Source organism: Apostichopus japonicus, chromosome 11 (genome assembly GCF_037975245.1).
Source record: "Apostichopus japonicus isolate 1M-3 chromosome 11, ASM3797524v1, whole genome shotgun sequence".
NCBI classification, from domain to species: Eukaryota; Metazoa; Echinodermata; class Holothuroidea; order Aspidochirotida; family Stichopodidae; genus Apostichopus; species Apostichopus japonicus.
In genome coordinates, this window is record NC_092571.1 from 11,263,649 (window position 1) to 11,284,684 (window position 21,036).

Sequence of the window (21,036 nt, forward strand, 5' to 3'; positions counted from 1 at the left end):
AAAGTAGAAAAGTAAAGTTACTGTTTTAACAGAGAACAAGCTGGAGGTTGTAAGGGAAGGTTATAGGCATGGATCCAAGGTAAGGTGCGGGGAGGGGGGGGGGGGTGGGTAGCTGTGGAGGAAGAGGTGAATAACCTCATCCCCATTCATCATCCACATACATAATTAAAAGCAATTTAAATCAGTGGCTTGTAGGTAGGAGCACTAACCTTCAAGAAAGGTCTTCTAAATGTCCCTGAATCTGACCCCATGTAGGGGGAGCTGGGGGTTCTCCTCCAGAGACAATTTAAAAATTAGATGTCAAACAGTGAATTCTGGGGCATATATAAATAGCTATATTAGGTAAGGTGACCAGACGTCCCCGATTTTCGGGGACAGTCCCCGATTACAGTGCGCTGTCCCGATGAACAAGTGTCCCCGAAAATGTCCCCGAATCGTCAAAATGTTCAGGAATTTCGAAAATATCCCACACTATTAGTAAAATAATTGTAAAAACAAATTTAGTCAAGTCAGCAGTCGCAGAACGGAACAGGTGGGCCAGTGTGGAAACACTGTACAAAAATATGCTAGATCGATCTAGCCTAGCACTCTTTCGACCGTATAATTGGCAACTACGGCGACACGACACTTATAGTGTGAGCATGAGCAACTCACAAGCTCTTAAAGAACCACGTAAAGTTAGTGAATCTCATCTAAAAAAAGCTACATTTTTGAAAATAAAATTGATTTAAACAGTGCTACTAAGTACAACCACTTTACATCTAAGCACCTTAGGCACTTGAAAATTTTTCAAAGGGGAGGGGGACACCCCCTCCCCTTAGACCCCTCTCTCATATCAGTCACGCAATAAATGTCCCCGATTCCAGTAAGGAAAATATGGTCACCTTAATATTAGGCCATCAGCTGAAGGTCGAAATTCGCTTGTTTCGTTCCAGCAACTGGGGGTCTAAAATTTCTCTACAGCATTGAATACATAAATTAACTAAGATTAATGATTAAAAAGTTCTCCATGTACTTTCCTGCAGTTTCTTTGCAATTCCGCTCGAAAGATCGAACTATTTTTTTATTGCGTATGTTAAGAAACCTGCCGTTCTACGTTCAAAAGTTGTGCGCTAGTGAGATATCTGTACCATGTGATATGAATTGTCCAATGAGCCATGAGTTCTGTGTGCAATCTTTGTAGAAAACAACAAACATGGCGGCTCCCACGGGTGCTAGTCAGTCTCCGACACACGGAAATCTACAGTGCTAAGTGCACATTGAATCTGTAAAATTTGAAGCAGTCAAGGCACTGACGAATAAACGATGGACTAAAGTTACTTCCTGCGCTAAAGATTGGCTTAATCTCTTCGGCGGAGACAGTTATATCGCCGTACTACTGATTACTACATGGCCTACTACGATCAAGCGTGTGTTCAACAGCATAGTATGATGGGGTTCCACGATAAGTTTTACAGGCGGTTCATTGATAGCAAGCACATTGCTGCAAGAAAACGGACAGTACCAGAGGAGACCCCATATGAAATGCATTACTCGGTGTTGCAAACGGGTGCAGGACAAGCTGCAGCAGGCAGAGAATTTCGATGGAGGTAAGCCTAAGCATACTACATGACTCTACTTATACTTCTGTGGCATAGTGGAAGTGTTAAGAGAAGTTGCATAATGCAAGATCAGTAGCTCTTGAGGGATAGAGTCCAAGTCAAAGGGCACAGTGTTGGACCTGAACATAATATAATTAGTGGCATGGTCATCTGATTTGTTTTGTTATAAGGTGGTAGGAATGGAAATTTGTTTCAAATTCTCCATCTGGGGCACTGGCCTAAGTGTTAAATACAGGCTTCATAGTTTTCTTACTGTGGCCCTTTATTTAAATGATAGAGATATTATATTAGTTAGAAAAAAAAAGACCTGTACCACTCTCTATGTTGCAGAAACTAGATACAATTCTTGACAAGGAAGGCATACAGATCTTGAAAGGTAAAGTACTGTCTTCAATGTGTGGTTCATTGAGTGTTCAGGGGTGGATTTAGGACTTTTGGAATATGGGGGTCCTCCCCCAAGAAAAATTAAAAAATTCTCTAAACGCTTTGAGATGCAATATCAGGTTAATCTTTCCATTGAAATTATTAAAGTAATTTGCAACATATTTCTAGCTGAATTGTAATTTTATTGGTACCCCATATAAAATGTGAGACTCAAAAATATCCAATTTCATGGTACAAGGTGTTCTGTTCATCTCCATCCTCAGAGCAGAGTTTACCACCAACAAAAGATGCTCTGATCCAGTATGTTAAGCGCTGCACCAACCAGGCTGCTATTCACAGTAGGGCATTGCAGCAAAGGATTGATGCACTCTCACCAGAGGGACATGGATGGAAACTTGAAAGTGATGACCTTATAATCACTTGGATGACGAAGCCACCTGACCCAGATGTTTTGCTTCAGTGTGTCAGCAGTAGCTGTAGAGTCGGCAAACGTCTTAAAGGAAGATGTTCCTGAATGAATGCACAACTACCGTGTACAGACCTATGTAAATATAGAAATTGCTGCAACTTCCAAGAAGATGTTGAGATTGCTGATGCAGGGGAAGATGATTTGGAGGATGAACTGTGATGGTGTTAAATCTTGATATCTTAGTCTGAAATTTTAATCAAGTTTGAAGTTTGTGAAGAGGGTTAACTTTTTCAAAGTCATGTTGTCATTATTTTGTTCCCCAGAGTTTAAAGGAACCAGACAACATAATCTTATTCATATATTCATTTTAGCTGTAAGTAGTTTTACGTAGATTACCCTACCTACCAGACACCTTATGATAAATATCCACATTTTCTTCAAATCACACTTTTTTTGCTGAGAGGGGAGGGGGGAGGAGGGTGTTATGGGCATGCTTTACCTCTTGCATATTCACAACTATATTACTGATGACTATGACGCAAATACCGCGTTGGGGAACCATCGCCCCTGACTCTGTTCCAATATCACGGTTCTTTATTGTTTTGCCGTAACATTTCGTTACCTGTTTTATTCATATTGTTAATACGTTCTGTGAACCTGTTCAAGTTTTGACTGAAGGATATTCAAGTCGTTAGTGACTTTTATTTCATCTAATTATCTTCACCTCTACTACGGAATGGACTTTCCCTTTTCCATACCATATCTGACTTCTATGCAGTGAATTGAAGTGGATCCTGTTATAACTAGTACAACTGTCCTTGGATGAACTTTTAATCACTTATTAATTCCGCGCCACGCCTTTTGATGAAGAACCTGTATCTTGAATCATCGCAAAGGCCCAGCTCTACTACACCATTGAGTGTATCGACCCAGTCTTAATAGATACATTATTTCTTTCTATCTGGGGCTTAAGTTAACTGTCTTCGTTATTCACTGATTTGTACCATTCACCTTTATTATTCATATTATTTGTAGAATATAGAACTATTATTATTCAAAATACCATTTGAAACCTTGTCAATCTTTTCTTTTATACGTTAACTCCCTTGGAACTCTTTTTGCAGGAATACAAATTATAAACATGTCGTTTTAGTAACATGGATAAAGTACCTAGTTTTGCAGAAGACTGTAGAAAGAGTACTAAGGTAACGGATATATACCGACTATAACTTTATTCCACATCTACGATATACCATGACGTCTTAGTGTGCCAACTTATATATTGATTTATATAAAAGAAATAGCTCACTGGTCTTGGGGCATTGGCACATCTCACTGTAACTAGGGATTTAGCTACATGTAAAGTAGAGGGGGAGGGGGTCACATGTGTAAAACAGTTTGGATGGGGAGTGTAACAATTATGGAGAGGAACTTTTCATTATATGTGTATATTTACGCATACATGCACAGACGAAATGCATTCATAACAAAATATTTGATATATTACAAAGCATTATATCTGAGTTTATTAAAAGTGGTACATTTTTATAATTAAAACCCTTAAGTTATAATGTGTAAAATTTGCATTTCATATTTCAAAGTTGAGAATGTGCTTTTTTACCATTTTGGCGAAAATGGAGGGAGGGGGGGGGGGGGAGGGCACAACTTGTAATGCCTGAAAAACACCCTCACTGACCCTTAGACCAGAATCCTCTTCCACCAGTCTTACAACCCTGACCCAACTATTATACAAAACAAATATATCAGTCGTAATTAAACATATAAGAAAAGAGTGGTATGTATGCACCTCTGTACCAAATCTAACGTTAGTGTGTTCCTAATACATAGCATCGTAGCACGTAATGTCTATATAACCTACCCAATTTCGAGGGTGCGTTACGAAAATACTGCAGGAAATTTTTTGGAGAACTTTTGATATAATGTCTGTGATGCATTGAACTACCCAAAAATGCTTTAAAAATCTAGACCCAGTGTTGCTGGAACGAAACTGATTTTACAGCCTCTTTTTGAGTTTCAGCTGATGGCCTATATCTAGCAGTTTCGAGATTTCTGAACTTTGCTTCCTCATAAAATAATGAAGATGTCGCGGTTCTGTGAATAAGACCTTCTGTACGTGTTTGTAGCTGTGCAACAATTTACCAATTTTGCTGAGTATGTTGCAGTAAAAGAAATTGTTCATACAGTGCTATTTATCACACTGAAAATTGCACCCTAAGATATTAGGTGTTATCAGTGGCGTCACCAGACTTTTCAGTCTGGGGGGCACCAGCATTTGATGGGGGGCACTTAGGTGGATACGGATCGCCGTCCTGGGGGAGGGGTCTAAGGGGACGGGGTGCCCCCTCCAGGTGCGGCGGAACGGGAAAATATTGGGTAGGGGGCTAATGTGTAGAGACTATCTAAGCGGAGCGCCACCATCGGTTGGCGCTGAGCGTACAAGAAAATTTTGGGTTTTTCAAACCCCCAGATGGCCGGAAACGGCACTTCCCGAGTGTTTTATGCTGCGAATACCTAGCCCTAAAATATGGGTCTCAAGCCTGCAATTTCTCAGATTGCACGTAAAAGTCTGTAAACACATTGTAATTTGTATATTCAATGGTGTTTTAAGAGAGTAGCTATTACTCGTAGTGCACTCTCAAAGACGTTTTTGAGTGTAGTAAGGGGATGTTGGAGAACTGGCTGAAATGAAGCAAATCATTGGCCTAAGACGAAGTTGTGTTGCGCTTACCGGTACTCACACTCACTGCTTCCACTTTTCACGGGGCGTGAAGACGCGGTTGGGGTGACAATGTGGTCTATAGCCAGGGGACGGTCCGAGGGTCCCCCACCATTTACTAAAATCATTACACCTATATAGTATACGTGTGCATCGGACAGATCGACAAGTACGCATTGAAAAATGGGCAGATGCACGCTTCGGAGCCTTGGTAAATATTGGGGGGCTTATCATGCATTTTCCCCCTCAACTTTTTCATTGGGGGGAGGGCTGAGCCCCCAAGCCCCCCGGTTCCGCCGCCACTGCCCCCCTCCCCTTTGGAAAATTTTCGCATACGGAGGATGGGCTAGATGCGAAATGCTGCCACATTTGATGCTAAATTCGATCTGAAGATATCTCCAGAAATTGCTATTTTTGAGGTAATGATTTTAACAAGGCGCAGAATTTTGCAGAGGATATGAACCACATGCTGTCGATATTATGCCTAACCCTATATCAATAGAACCGACATTTGTTAAATTAATGTGTGCATGACCCCGACTCCTTTCTTATCCTTCTCGTTTTCGCCCATTATCTATTAAGATGTAACAGGTTCCAGCATCGTTATCGGCTCCTATCATGGATCTCACCATGCAATCCAAAGTTTGATCACACATCGAGTATGGCTCAGTATGCAGGTGTGAACATTCGCCATTTGTTCCTACAAGCATCTGACCTCAAATGACCTATGCACCCCCTACACAACAGGGTTAATATATGGGTCCACAAATATAGGCAAGTATGGTGCCTGCGGACCCTCACATTCTCACATTTCGTCAGCTCCTAACCTGTCAACCTCAGACCAAGGCAACATATTGCAGTACCCTCCCTACTCACAGTCATGTAGCTCGCGAAGCGGGCGTGTATATCCGTTGGTATGGCGTGAGTACTGACACATTCAATGTAAATATCGACACATGTTGTGATGGCGCGGGTTACGACTTCGATACCCGACGTTCAAGGATAAACTTTTCATTTTTTCGCAGCTCATTTGAAGAAAATACGAATTACTGTGCTTCTTTGTCCTTATGAAAAACCAGCTCAGATGATGGGAGTTGAATATAACAAAATATATATAAATTTTTTTACCAACCCAAATCTCAGATGGGGGGGGCACTCAGGGGGGCACTAGGTTTTCCAGGGGGCACGTGCCCCCCTGGCCCCCCCCCCCCCCTTGGCGACGCCACTGGGTGTTATTAACTTACCACAACAATTTTGCATAGTATGTTGCTCTGCACAGTCTGCAGTAAAAGAAAGTGTTCATACAGTGATATATATATATCACACTAAGAATTTCACCGCAAGGTATTATTAACTTACCGTACCACAACAAGTAACAGACTTCTTACAAATGGCTGGACTCCTACTGTAGACTTATCATTTTCATTCCAACTTTGGATGCAACATCTTAAAAGTGGTGTGTGACCTGAAAGAATAAAGGATTTACAAGATAAATGATGAAAAAGTATCATTGCTTTCCTACTTTTTCTTGTTTCATTTTTCTTTCCTTTCCTTCAATGTTTGTATTGAAATGAAAGTAGTTTGGTGACATAATACTTCTGCATGGTTTTGCATAAAATCTGCCTATATTGATTAATATGTACAACCTAAATGGGGTAACAGTGGAATCGTTTACTTCCTCAAAAGAACTTGCTACTGAATGCTAATTCAGTATGAAAGTAAATTAAGCTATCCTAGCAGGATCTATGAAACAAAAAGAGATTGAGAACACATTTAAACTAGACAGATGGAGTTGTAGGTTGCCTGTCCACCAGATTGTAATCAAAGAATCATAGCGCCGCTAGACTGATGACTCCTCCTATGCCTCTTAAACACATGGAGCCAGAACACATACATGTGCATCTGAAGACATCCAATTTTTGACAACATGATTTCTTGCAGCATGTAAGTATAGCATGGTGGGCTCATACTGTAATTGACGCAAAGGATTTGATCATGATGTCTATCGAGGAAAAATCCAAATCACTCAACTGTATGCATTTTTCATATATGTAGTTCCTCAGAAGTGTAATGATTTCAAAATAATTATTGTTCTGCTCCTACGCAACATACAATTAAGCAAAATTTGAACACAAAATGTCTGCTGAGTCAAATGATTTCATACCCTGAAAACTGTCGATAAGCTCACGGTAACTTTTGTGTACTGTAAGTATATCCATTGACTCTGGATTCTGCTTGCTACTGTATGCTCTGAGCCTCTAAGTTCAGACAGGTCAGGACCCAGAGAGTAGTGGTATCATGTTGAGGTAATTTTGGTTATTTTTAGGGAGTTAGATTTCCAAATGCCAAAAATATGTGCAAAACTGATGGGAGGGTGTTAAAAGCTTTAAACAAGATCCCAAGGGCACTGTGGTTCCTTGCTTGGGGTATATGACAATACACATTATATTATCAAGCAAGATTGGGCTCAAATAGTCCAAGTAATTGTGGTCCTACATGTTCCCATAAAGTAACCAACACTATAGCCAACACTTTTGTGATCACAAAATGCGATCGGATTTTTGATGAAAAGGCATTTTTGAGGTCTAAATATGGCGTCGAAAATGTAAGAAATATAAGAGACCTACAAGCGTGTCAACAGATATGATAACATTGGTGACCTCAGATGACATGACCTTTAAGTTACAAAATGTTCCACCACCCCATTCACAACTTGTCCCAAAATATCAACCATGTCACACCTTGGCATTGAGATTTAATTGCATTAAATGTCTAAAAATTAACTTTGAACTTGTATACATAACTTCACACACAAAGGTCACCGGGAGGTCAACCAATTGACATTTTTGATCGGTGAGACCTAAATAGAGCATGACTGTAAAAATACAAACATTTTTTCTTTGCCCATTTTCTCCCCCCAAAATACTACATTTTTAACATTAGTTGACTTTTGGTGACGTTGGATCACATGACCGTTAATCTTGAAAATATTCCCCTATACCATTTGCAACTACTCCAAAAATATCAACCTTGTCACACCTTGCAACTGGGAGTTATTGCAATAAATGTCTGAAAATTAACTTTGACCTCGTATAACTTCGCACACGAAGGTCACACGGGTGTCAACCAATTGACATTTTTGATCGGAAGGTACCTTTGATATCCAAATCTAGCATCAAAACCAAACATTTTCTTTTTTGCTCATTTCCTCCCAAAATAAGCACATTTTTTCTAATGTGACCTTTGACCGTTTGACCTTGGTTTCAGATGAAGTTTAATCTCCTGATTCCAAAAAACAAAACGACAAGTCTGTACAACCATCCTAACTCCGACCGAAAAACTTTGACCCCATATAACTTCGCACATAAAGGTCACACGGGGTCAACCTATTGACATTTATGATCAGAAGGTACCTTTGACATCTGAAAATAGCATCAAAACTGTAAAAATCCCCCAAAACACATAAAGGTCACCAGAGGTCAAATTGAGGTCAAGGGTCACCCAGATGCGGGTCTACAATTGGATAACATTGAAGCAACTCCCAACCCTAACGGACATTTCGTTCTCAAGTTATCGCAAAAATACTAGTTTTTTTTATCATTAATTGACCTTTGTTGACCTTCGATCACATTACCGTTATGTTTGGAAACGATCCCTTAACCCATTCACAACTACACCCAAAATGTCAACCATGTTGGGCCCTGTCAATGGGAGTTATTGCTGTTTTTAATATTTTGGTTTTTGGCATCTAACTGACCTTTGGTGACCTTTGCGGGCACCACAAACAATAGGGATCTTCCTCTTACTATGGGCTATCCACCCAACAAGTTTGATCATGATACATCATTTCTTTATTGAGATATCGTGTACACAAGCCAAGCGTCACGTACACACACACCCATACACACGCACACACGCACACACATATGTTTGTATTACATTCAGACGGAGGACCCCATTGTATTTTCCATTGTTCAAATCCACGTACCGAATTCGAACCGATGTGCCTGATTTGTTGAAGGGGCTGAAAGCGTCGTAACGTTTATCAGTCCTATTAAATATCATTTTATTTTATTTTTTTATTGATTCCATACATACATACATACATACATACATACATACATACATACACATGGTAGAATGAATACCGTACACTAAATTACACAGCTGATAAAGGTCACCTTCGGAGAAGCCTTTCATCAGCACTCGCACACATGCATGCATACTTTACTGAGGCTATATTGAATATCGCCATCCGGAAACTGACCAATTTATGTACATATGCAAACTTAGTATGGTACGTACTTGACGTCTCCTATGTGAACAATTTTGTTCTTAAAAAAAAATGACTAACTTATCTAAAGACAGGCAAATACGGCTCATGACTCCAGACTGGAGGTTCATATTGCGTTTATCTTGAATTTTTAGCATTCCATTTTCACTTACATATCAGCAACTAGAGATTGATGAACGAGAGATTACCGTCTGTAGAATTTATACTCGGCGAACCCAAATTAAAGAGTAATTAACCGTTTCGTAAAAACTGACAAGTTTGTTGGCCCAAACATTTATACATGCAAGCTACATCTTTATCTTTATTCATATTTTAAATGAAACCATGTCTTTCACGTGACGTCAGACAATAACAAACCGCCTGTTTCGCTCATTTTAAAGGTACATTGATGTACTCGGCCTTTATACTTTAGTCTATTCGAGTAAGCCTACTCGGTCTTTTCGGGGGGGAAAAAATACGATTTTGTTATCTCAGACAACTGTGCCTACAAAACACACCTTTCTCATTTAAGTTGTAAAGTCAAACAATCAGATCATCGCCATCAGACGATAATGAATGTTCCTGTTTCGCTCGTAATACGTACATTGATGTACCATACAACGAGTTGTAGCTGAACAAAGCATACTATGACGTGTATTGATACAGTATTGTATATCTGACCTTGCACTGTGATGGATAAAAGATAGTCCGGATTTCCTTGTCAATTTGTACTGCATCGAACTGTATGGAAGCCGGTAAATCTTGCAAAATACTAAACAGGTTTTCATTTTTTTTTTATTATCGTGGACTTTTTATAATTATTATCATCGTGTAAACTTAGTATATTATGTTTGTGTTTGTTTGTTGTATATTATGATATAAATTTATATTATTACCATATAAGATCAAATATATCATCCATCAGGTTGGCCCTTGTGGTGTTCCATACAAATTCAGTTGATGTTCATCACATTGATCAACCGTAGTGGAATATAATACAATACACCAAATACATTTGTATGTACATGACGTTATGATGCTGTATGTTGCACTGTGCTTTCAAGCGTGAGAATTATAAACCAAAAGGGCTCCTTTGTAAGTATGAAAGATAGGCTAGGCTATGTAAGTACAGTCTAAGATATATAAATCAACTAAAGCGAAATTTATCGTCTAGGAAACAGCTACTATTCTATACCAACAGTCTAGTCAATCTGTGAAAAAAAAAATGTTTTGGCGGTATATAATAGACAAATTCCTTGTGAGAAACAGATTGCAAATATATCATCATCGAGGTTGCAGAACCGAGCCAAAATGGCGGCTACTGCCTGCGCTACATGGCTGACGAAAGTAGTAGGAATCGGTTTCACCGACACAAATAATGATAAATGACATAATTTCCAGAAATGATCCTTATTTCCCGTCATGATGCTAGGTAATAATTTTAGTGAAAGAGTTTCCGCATGCCATTCACATGGTTTCTTGTCTTGTCAGTTAGTAAAATAATTATCATCAGGCTATCGGTTCCAATTATAGGCAGGGTCGTCTCTAGAGGGGGGTGTGGGGGTGTCTCACCCCAATCTCGTTAAAACTGACGATATTTGGAAAATTTGAGTCCGACAGTCGGAATTTCCGACTGTCGCACTTTAATTTACCAAGGCCTATTCATATATTCACGTTCTTGTGAATGACCTAAAAAGTTCGGTCAAAATTGACATAATCAGTTATAATAATTTACCACGTTTTCCTTGCCATTTGAGAAATTGTACCTCGCGATTCTTATACTCCACCACAGCGACTTAGCCAGGAATTTGAAGGGGGGAGGGAGCACTTTATGCGATTGATATGGATTTTCAAAGTTGTTGGCACGACTATCTGAGCGGAGCGCCACCATCGGTTGGCGCGGAGCGTACAAGAAATTTTTTGGTTTCACAAACCCCCCAGATGGCCGGAAACGGCCCTTCCCGAGTGTTCATTATGGTTTCCTGGCCTCTTGGTAACTTGAGACACCTCATTCAATATCACTTTTAAACCCCCAAAAAACAAACGAGTTAAAATAGTACGTAATTCAATACTACATAATGTATTTAAAATTAGCAAGGTATTCATGTACAGATCAGTAGTCTTACTTTTCAACTTCTGATACTTGTAGATACAAAGATAGGCCAGAAATGACTTTGATACAACAATAGCAAGTAATTGTCTTTGATACAACTGTTATTATTATTATTATTATTATTATTAACCTTTAAAAGGGTGACTCGGTTAGCCAAAGCTAATCTTCCCCGAGGCCCTAAAATAAAATCAATATAAAAAGAATAATATTATAAAATAATAAACAAAGAGTAAGACTATTAAACATACAAATATACAACAGTAAATCACAAAACTGTAAAAATGAGTATAGAACATAAAAGCGTAATGAGATGATTAAGACTTGAAAAATTCATTGACTAAACGTTTAAAAATAGCTAAAGATTTGGCATACTTGCATTCAGCTGGCAAACTATTCCATTCTTTGGCAGCTATGAAGGAAAATCTACGCTTGTGATATTCCGTTTTACCATCTTTCAGGTATAAGTTACTTTGGGTCGTGGATCTCAAATTGTGATTATGAATTTCGTGTGTAAAGTTGAATAACTGGGTTAGATAATTTGGGGAGAGGCCATTCATGGTCTTGTACATCATGATCAATCGTCGTATACGTATTTGCGTATCGACAGGGTGCCACTTTAGCATTTTAAATAATTCTGTCGAGCTTTCATATCTTCCCGAGTTCGTAATAATACGCGCTGCTGCGTTTTGCATATGTAACAACTTTTTTAAATCATTTGCTCCACACGTACCCCAGACTATACTACAATAATCTAGAATGGGTCGTACATACCCATTATAGAAGATAATTTTCGTATTTAAATCAATATATGGTTGTATGCGTCTCAGTAAGGCAAGGCGATTTGAGACTGTTTTACAAACGTTGTCAACCTGAATATGCTAGGATAAATTGTTATCAATTTTTACACCTAATAGTTCTTCATATTTGACAGTCTTGAGAATTTTGCCCCGAGTGTCACAGAAAGAGTATTTGCATTGTCAGGTAATGAAGCCAGTCTCTGACCAGATCCCATCAATAATACCTTCGTTTTAGTGGTGTTGATTGCCATTTTATTTCGGTCACACCAGGCACTAACTTTTTCCATGTCTCTTTGCAATTTGTTATTCAAGTTAATGGTAGATGTATCACTGGCATAAAATGTTGTGTCGTCAGCATACATATCCGCTGAACAATATTCCAAAGTGAGATCGATATCATTAATATAAATTAAGAACAGAAGTGGACCAAGAACGCTTCCCTGGGGTACACCACATGCAATTCGTCTTGAACTCGATAAAACACCATTTAAGTATGTGCATTGACTTCTATTAACTAAATAGGATTTGAACCAATTAATCGCTTTACTCGATACACCATATAATACGTAGTTTCGTTACCATAATCTCGTGGTTTACCAAATCGAATGCCTTACTGAGGTCTAAGAAAACAGTTCCCAAAATATACCCCTTATCAATAGATTCCATCCACTGATCCACAACCTTCAATAGCGCCGTTTCGCATGAATGCTTTTCCCTGAAACCCGACTGTGTATTACGTAAAAGGTCAAACTTATTCAAATGCTTACTGAGGGCTAGGTGGACATGTTTTTCAATTATTTTTGAGAGAATTGGTAAAATTGCAATCGGCCTGTAGTTCGATAAATCATGGCGGGATTCCGTTTTAAAACTCTGTAGCTAGTAAATGTTTAAGTTAGCCTAATAAGAGAAGGCGAGAGCAATCCGACGATTGCCATCTGATGCAAATTTCTCAACTGTTTTCTCAACTGAAATATCATCTGCGTAAACGGGTTTTTAACTATAGTGGAAAAACTGACAAGATCGGATCCTAGTTTTTTTCGGCGGGTAGAGTGTTGAATGAAACGGCACGCGATAGAAATGACAGCCTAGATGACAGAAGAATAGGTCACCTAATTTAGCCATAGTCTTGCTACGTTCATTTCAATAGTTTTTCCTGTCTTAGACTCGTCCATTAAGCCTATGGATTTGAATTATGGGTGTTTTTAAAAAGAAGATAACTTGGACAAGAAAAGTATAGGCCCGGGCCTAGTGCTACATACTGACTACGCCCCTGATCATATGATATCATACTATCAGCAGATTTTGTTTCCTGTTTGAATTCTTTTACATGTTCTTTTAAATAATATATCAGAAAGACAAACATAGTGCTCTTTTACATTTTTTCCAGTAGGATGATTCTTGTTTATTGTCCAATGTCTGGACTTTGATACATTTGACGAACATAACTGATGGACAATATCAACTTTCATATTTTGTAATATAGCCAGATATGCAGTGGCCAAAAAACAAATATCGTTATCGCAGTGTATTAGCAGTGTAATAATTATATATAGGAAGTGCGTATCACGTACGATTGCTAGCTTAGCTTCATAACATGCTGTTCTGGTGCAACAACAATTAGGACGAATCATAGAAAGGATGAGAACGAACGTTGTCGACGTTGTTGTGCATACGGTTCGTGACATTCCATAGAGTGCGGTTAGGTAGGCAATATGTATTTTATTACGCAGTGGCCAACTGTAGGCATGTAATAGGCTAAATTAGGCTAATTGCATCTGCCAAACAAAGTAAGTGGTTGAATCAGTAGGCGTGAATGTTACTACGATTACAATCGAGTTAACGGAGCTGACGAGTATTCAAGATCAAAAGAGCACTGACAAAATACCATGCTAAAAAAAGTACAGTTTAAAAAAAAAAACTCGGCACTGAAAGGGGGAGCAGTCGCTCCCCCTGCTCCCCCCCCCCCGGCTACGTCCTTGCTCCACCATACAACACTTCGTATGATTTTGAATACTCAAAGCAAATGCCTCATAGAACTAGTGTACAACGTTCGCCAGCTTCAATTCGGTTTATTTATGTACTAAGTTTGAACACCCAATACGGAAGCTTAAAAGTGCCATTAACATAAGAAAAACTTTGCCCCATAAGTTGACATTTTTCAGTAATTTGTTTAGATAACAAGATAAAATCTTATCAAAAATCAGAAAAATGTTGGATTTCTCAGTTGCCTTAACTGAGCAATTGAAACAATTTTCTGCAAAATGTTTAAGTGACATCTTATCATGTCTCGTCAATTGGACATTTTGCTGCAAAATGTTCAATTGTTAACTTCATTCCAACTGAGCAATTGAAACATTTTCTGCAAAATATTTAATTGACAACTTATCGTATCTCGTCAACTCAGCATTTTTCTGCAAACTGTTTAATTGCTCACTTCATTCCAAATGCTCAGTTGGAATGAAGTGAAAAATTGAACATTTTTGCATGTGAGTGATAAATAGCCCGCCACCCACCCCCCCCCCCCAAGAAAATAATATTAAGCGCGCTAGGAAAAAGCACTGTATTTTTGGGTAATTCACTATGTCGTCGAATATAATTTGTTGAAAAATCTTTTCCCCTTTGTTACATTAACATAGCTTTTGTAGTCAGTAGTCTATGTAGCCTATCAAGCAGATAACTTATACTCGGTTGCTTACTTGCTTAACCAGAGTGATTAATAACTTTGTGAAGTTTGTAACAGTTGATAATTATGTGTAAAAGTAAGTTGGCCTGACGTTTCGATCCTAGCAGGATCTTCTTCAAAGGCTAAATGACAAGTAACAGTAACAGAAGGGACAAAAACATGCACAGAATACAGAAAGGTGAACACAAAGAGATAGATGTAAGGGGATTAGTAGACAAGGGATGGAGAGACGAAAGAAAGAAACCAGCAGGGTAAGAGGAGAGGTGGGAGATAAACAGTGGAGGGACACAGAGAGGATTAAGGGAAGGGGGTATAGGAAATAATATATTTCCTACTCCCTTTCACATAGCACTTCAAACAGTTTTAGTTTTTTTCTCATATGGGTTTAGCACTTTCTTTCCTTAAAGTCTCAATGTGTGTTTGTCAAATTTTAACTTCGATTTTTTCCAGCTTACTGCCCTAAAAGCTCAATGAAAATAGCACCGTTCTATACAATTCTCATATTAATAATCATTATTTGTATTGAGTTATATGTCGTTAAACATTTTGAGCTGAATAAAATTCGCCAGATTTTTTAACGAGTCCGTAGATTCTACATAATTTACTCAAAATTTACAAGCTCCGCAACAACGTTTCGTTTACGACCCTTAGGCATAGGACTTACGAGTGGACGATACGAGTATATCTAGGTTACATTTGTGTTATGAGCATGATGATATGGGCGGTCGCAGTGATTTTACGGTAAATCGTTCGTACCATACTTAGGGCAACAGAAAATAAATTTCTTTCTTTCGATTGCGACAGCTTTTCTCCATTAAACCCACCTGGTCAGATTTCATTTAGAATATGAAAAATTTAATCTGCGTCGGAAGTTTGTTTCCGCAATTCAGCAGTAAACAAATATGCAGACTTTAACTATTGGGTAATATGTAATTTCTTCAGTTATAGGGTAAAACATAAAGTTGCTTGAGATGTAGCAGTTCCATTCCTAGTGTTGTTTTTTAATGGTTGCTGCTTGGTATTTCTGTTAATATAATAGTTAACTTACAATCCGAGATCAAGAGAATATAATAACACGCTTAAAATGCAGGGGCGTATCCAGGGGGGGGGCGCAAGAGGCGCGCGCCCCCCCTATTGGCCGTCACCAAAAAAAAAAAAAAAAAAAAATTGATGACCTTTATGTGAGATGTCGGTGATCGCTCAACCCCCCCCCCCCCCTCCCGTATGCTTTATTTTTTGTTTGCCAAAAAAAGGTTCTGGCGAAGTTCGGCGGCATAATAGTTTTAGAAACATAGATGGTAATTGTGTTTGTATTATCACTATAAACACTAAATGACATGTCAGCCATACTAAATTGTGCATTTTGTGTCCATATTTACTGGAAATGTTGCTTATTATTAAGGTCGAAAAATGGATCACATATGGCCATGGGCGGCGATCCTGGGTGGAGGGGGGATATATCCCCCATGAAAATGGGTGGAGGGGATGTAATGCACCATATCCCCCCCCCCCCCACCAAATGCCAGGGATAAGAATATATTCATGCCTACATTTATGCATCTTCGTTAATGTACGGCTCTTTTTTAGCTTCATTTCTCGCCTACCATAAACGCAGTGCGATCTTTTCAAATAAAGCGTCTTTATAAAGCAAGAATAGTTGACTGTAGGCTTCATTGGCCCTATAACAACAAAATGTATTATTGCGCCCACGGTATTGATATAGTACATATATGCACCCTCATAGTATTCATATAGGCCCTATAGTAGGCCTACACACGTACATGTTCCCTCGAACAGCTGAGAATCTCATGTTACCAGGGTAATGCTTAATACACGTTTCACCTGGATGCCCTAGCAATCGGTACCTAGGAATGTAACTATGTGTAATTGTGTATTGCATGTGTATAGGCCTATAATAGCCTGCATGAGGCCATTTTCTTCATCGAATAATATAAAAGAGCTCTCGAACATTCTAACGTTGCGCCTGAAACAAGATTGACAGGGGCAATTTTCCCAAAATAACACCCGAAATTAAAAAAAAAAAGTATTTTGGATCCTGATTATGAGATATTTCGGACATGACATCCCTATTTTAAAGTTGGGTATATGCCGCTTGGAAACCTCGGGAAGTGCCGTTTCCGGCCATCTAGAGGGTTTGTTAATCCCCAAATTTTCTTGTACGCTTCGCGCCAACTCATGGTGGCGCTACGCTTAGATAGTCAACAAGGTCATATCCCCCCCCCCCCCACTCGGAAGTACGGATCGCCGCCCATGCATTTGACACCATTTTGCATTTCAGCCCTTCTTTGAAAGCAAAAATTGTACACCCCTCCCCTTAGACCCATCCCCCAGGACGGCGATCATTCATGCCTGGCGCCCCCCCCCCTATTGGAAAATCCTGGATACGCCCCTGAAATGGCTTATACATATATTTTATGTAACTCTTCTTTTAATTGTAATATCTTGCAGGAAGATAATTAAGTAACTATGAACAATCTGCAAGATAATTTACGAAACTCTGCACTGGTCGCTGCGATCTAAATCTTCCCCAACTGTTCCTCATCCCTTACAAAGAATATGATAAGGTACTGTAATTGCTCTAAATCTCACCACCTCCTCCTCCTCTTCCCATGCGAAGGAATATTTTAATTACTTGAGATTAAGCTGCATCCCCATCCTGACGTCTCTATGTACTCAAAATATTCTGTAAATGAGAATAAGAATAAGCAATGTTATTGTCTTTATATGATTATTTGCTATCACGACTTTATATTTATGCTACAAAGCTTTCATTATACATGATTATCCTCACAGGAAAACACCATTTTTCAATGTAATTGAGTTATAATAATCCTTCACTGCTTATTTTATTAGTACAGTAAATTTATCGTTGCAGGACACAATAAACAAAAAGTTTAACACCTCGCAAAACGTTGCAAAGTAGCGACTGCACGTGATCTGTTTGTCCTTTCTTCCGCGCAACAAATATAGTCGTATCCTACTTGCATTCTGCATGTGATCAATATTGGTTATATTGACCTTATTTACATACACATGCAGTGTAGTGTCGAAGCTAAAATTTCGTTTCGGATGTATAAACTGCCGTCGCTAAACGTCGCAAAGGAACTTGATCTCTATGTCGTGTTTTCCCTCACAACAACCAAGCTGTAGTTCCTGATTCGTTCATTTTTCGTTCATATGTGTATTTAGTAGGTGCGAAATACAGGAATTCTTCCGATTGCGCAATGAAACTGACTGTGTATGCTAATATCCACTTTATCAAAGCGACGCAAAGCGTCTCATATTGTTACAAGAGTCCCAAAGTATCGCAGAAGATATATGCGATTTGCAGTCCTTATTCTCCATATATCCTTAAAACGAGTAAATATTAATAAAACAGAGTTAGTTAATATACATAATTCGAAGATAGAAATATAAGCAAAAAATGGATGTTAATGTAAGACATAAAAGTGCAAATGCTGTATATGCATGTATAGGCCTAGACCTATATGTGTATAAATATAGGACTCTGAAAGATTAAGCCCCTAGCCTAGGAAAAACTTAAAAACAAACTATTAATTACCGATCTTAACTATCATAAATACGAACTGAACGAATACTCAAAAATCAAAATATCAATAACGTATCTTATATTACATGCTGAACAAATCGTCATACAGATCCATCTGTATAATATGAACTTCGACATTTATCTCTCTGCAATCACAGCTGACGTCTATATGGCAAGCTAATAGCTCATTAATTAGAGACACCACTTTTGTTGGTCGAGACATGTATTGCGACTATACTGCGAGGGATTGTACGACTTTTTCTACTATACAGTATAGTGCTAGTACAATAAGGGATATGTTATTTAAATGGATATACAAAGGTATCGTTACCCATCTAAAATCCCATCAATAGATACCTGAAATTCATCCATCCCTTAGGACGATTTCATAAGTTGATTGACAGTTCTTGCTGGTCTTTTCAACCCAACCTTAACCCTCCCCTCTCCTTATGAAGTGATTCTTTACATACTTAACATAAAAAGTTGAATAATATTTTTTAACCTGTAGAAGCCGAGATGTGTTAAAACTACATATGATATTAAAGGACAACGGCTGGTCTACATTCTTAAACTTAATTACATACATCGTGGAAGGTTAACTGTGAGATCAATGATAAAAAATAAGATTTAAATTAAATGTCATAATCCTCAAGGTGGATTAACATCATGCTAGGTATTGCTTATTGTGTACAATAACCCTATTGTTTCCTGTGATGTTCAGTGGTCATGTGGGGTCAGCAGAGGTCAGGGTCTGAACATCTTGTAAACAAGATAACTCAAGAAGTGCATCTTTCTTGAACTTCATACATATAGTGTTTAGATCCAGCTTGCTGAGTGCAAGAACCCTACTGAAATTAAAAGACGTCAAATGTCAAACGAATTCAGGTGTCAAATTACGAAAACCTTTAAAACATCATACCTCCACAATTTAAACTACAATTAATCTGTGAATTTTCCAATGCTATGGCGAAAAGGTTTGGTCAAATTCAGTTCGGTTTAATATTCTGAAGGGGCTCTATAATTCTTCAACAAAACATGCAGTCATCCAGGAAATGAAATTTGCTTCAAAGAGTTGATAGTCTTTAAACACACTCATGCGCGCCCTTGGCACTTTCAACCTCTGAGCTTCAATGGTTCAACAGGCCATTTCAAATGGTGGAAAAGGAAAAATACCACAAGGTGTCAACAGGCTATCTAAAATTTTCTCAAACTTGACCACTTTCTCTGTGATTCAGTATAGTAGATGACTTTCACTTTGGCAGTAAGTTGAGAACATGTTTCACAGTGTATAATAATGTCTTGTAGAGATCTCATTCGTTAAACAACATATGTATTAAAGGGATGGTTGGTGACAGAGCTGATTTGCTAGTTCAAAATGTTTAAGAGAAATTGTCCTTTTATCTATACACCTATGTGCCTATATTTCACATAGTAAGACTGTTCTTTCTGGATACTGCAACATTTTGGAATAAAAATTCTATACCGTAAAGTTTTTACCAGTGGATTAAACGGTTGATGCACTGACAGTGACCAAAACGAACTGAAAATTTCTGACCTTTTCTGGTTCTCACTTAATTCTTGTACAAAAAAACTCACTGCTCCACATTAGTAATATACTTTGTGAAATTTTGAGCATATTGTATAGCAAGGAATCACAAAGCAAACTAGCTTTTTAATTACAATATGTATTAAAATTCCGGTTCCCATGGGACCTTCTTTAGCATTGGCTAGAGTTGAAGTGAAAGGTATACACAAATAAAATGCTGACACAGATTGCTTCCCTGAAAGGCATCGTTGTAAGTCAAACGTTTGTTGTTGAGCTGCATGACGTGTAATATAATTCCTACCAGTGGCACTATATACGGCAGTCTCGACTGTGCGTTGTGACATCCGTTTCAATGTGTGGCATGGTAGTTGAGCGGTTTTATTTATTGTTACCAATCGGTTCTAGCTTCCTTATAAGTACATCGATACTCTTTAAGTTTTATCTGTCCTAAGCAATTTAGCAGGTTTAGGTGAAGGATGCAACCATAAGTATACAAACGGAAATTATTGCTGTGTCTTTCTGCCTCCTTAATGGCTAAAACATTTGACAATCTATTTCTGCATACTTACTCTAAGTCAATTTCTGCATACTTTATAACTTTGATTTAAGCAGATTCTGGAAAGCATAAATAGACTCGTCGTTAGTCTCATTTTCGAAATGTTTTAAATCATGTTGTTGTCGGAATTCCCATTATTGCCAAGAGGGTGGAGGGAAGAGGCGGGGGAGGTTGTGATATTTAGTTATATCGGTTATACCGAAAACTATGTGGCTTACTTTGTTATGTTTCATCCCTCCGTCCGTCTGACTTAATTTATATATGCCTTTCAATGAGTTTTTTTTTTGCTATGATAGTCAGCAACATTAAACATCAAACATTAATGATATTTACCTTTTTCTTTTCCTTTTTTTCATTTTATAGTCT

The 21,036-nt window shown here is 38.3% G+C and overlaps 1 long non-coding RNA gene across 1 annotated transcript; it reads left to right on the forward strand.

The window, feature by feature from the left end:
* Positions 1-1,187: 1,187 nt before the first annotated feature.
* On the forward strand, positions 1,188-3,459 carry LOC139976194 (uncharacterized). Its single transcript, XR_011796031.1, has 2 exons — positions 1,188-1,589; positions 2,249-3,459. It is a non-coding gene; the product is annotated as an uncharacterized lncRNA (long non-coding RNA).
* The last annotated feature ends 17,577 nt before the right edge of the window (positions 3,460-21,036 follow it).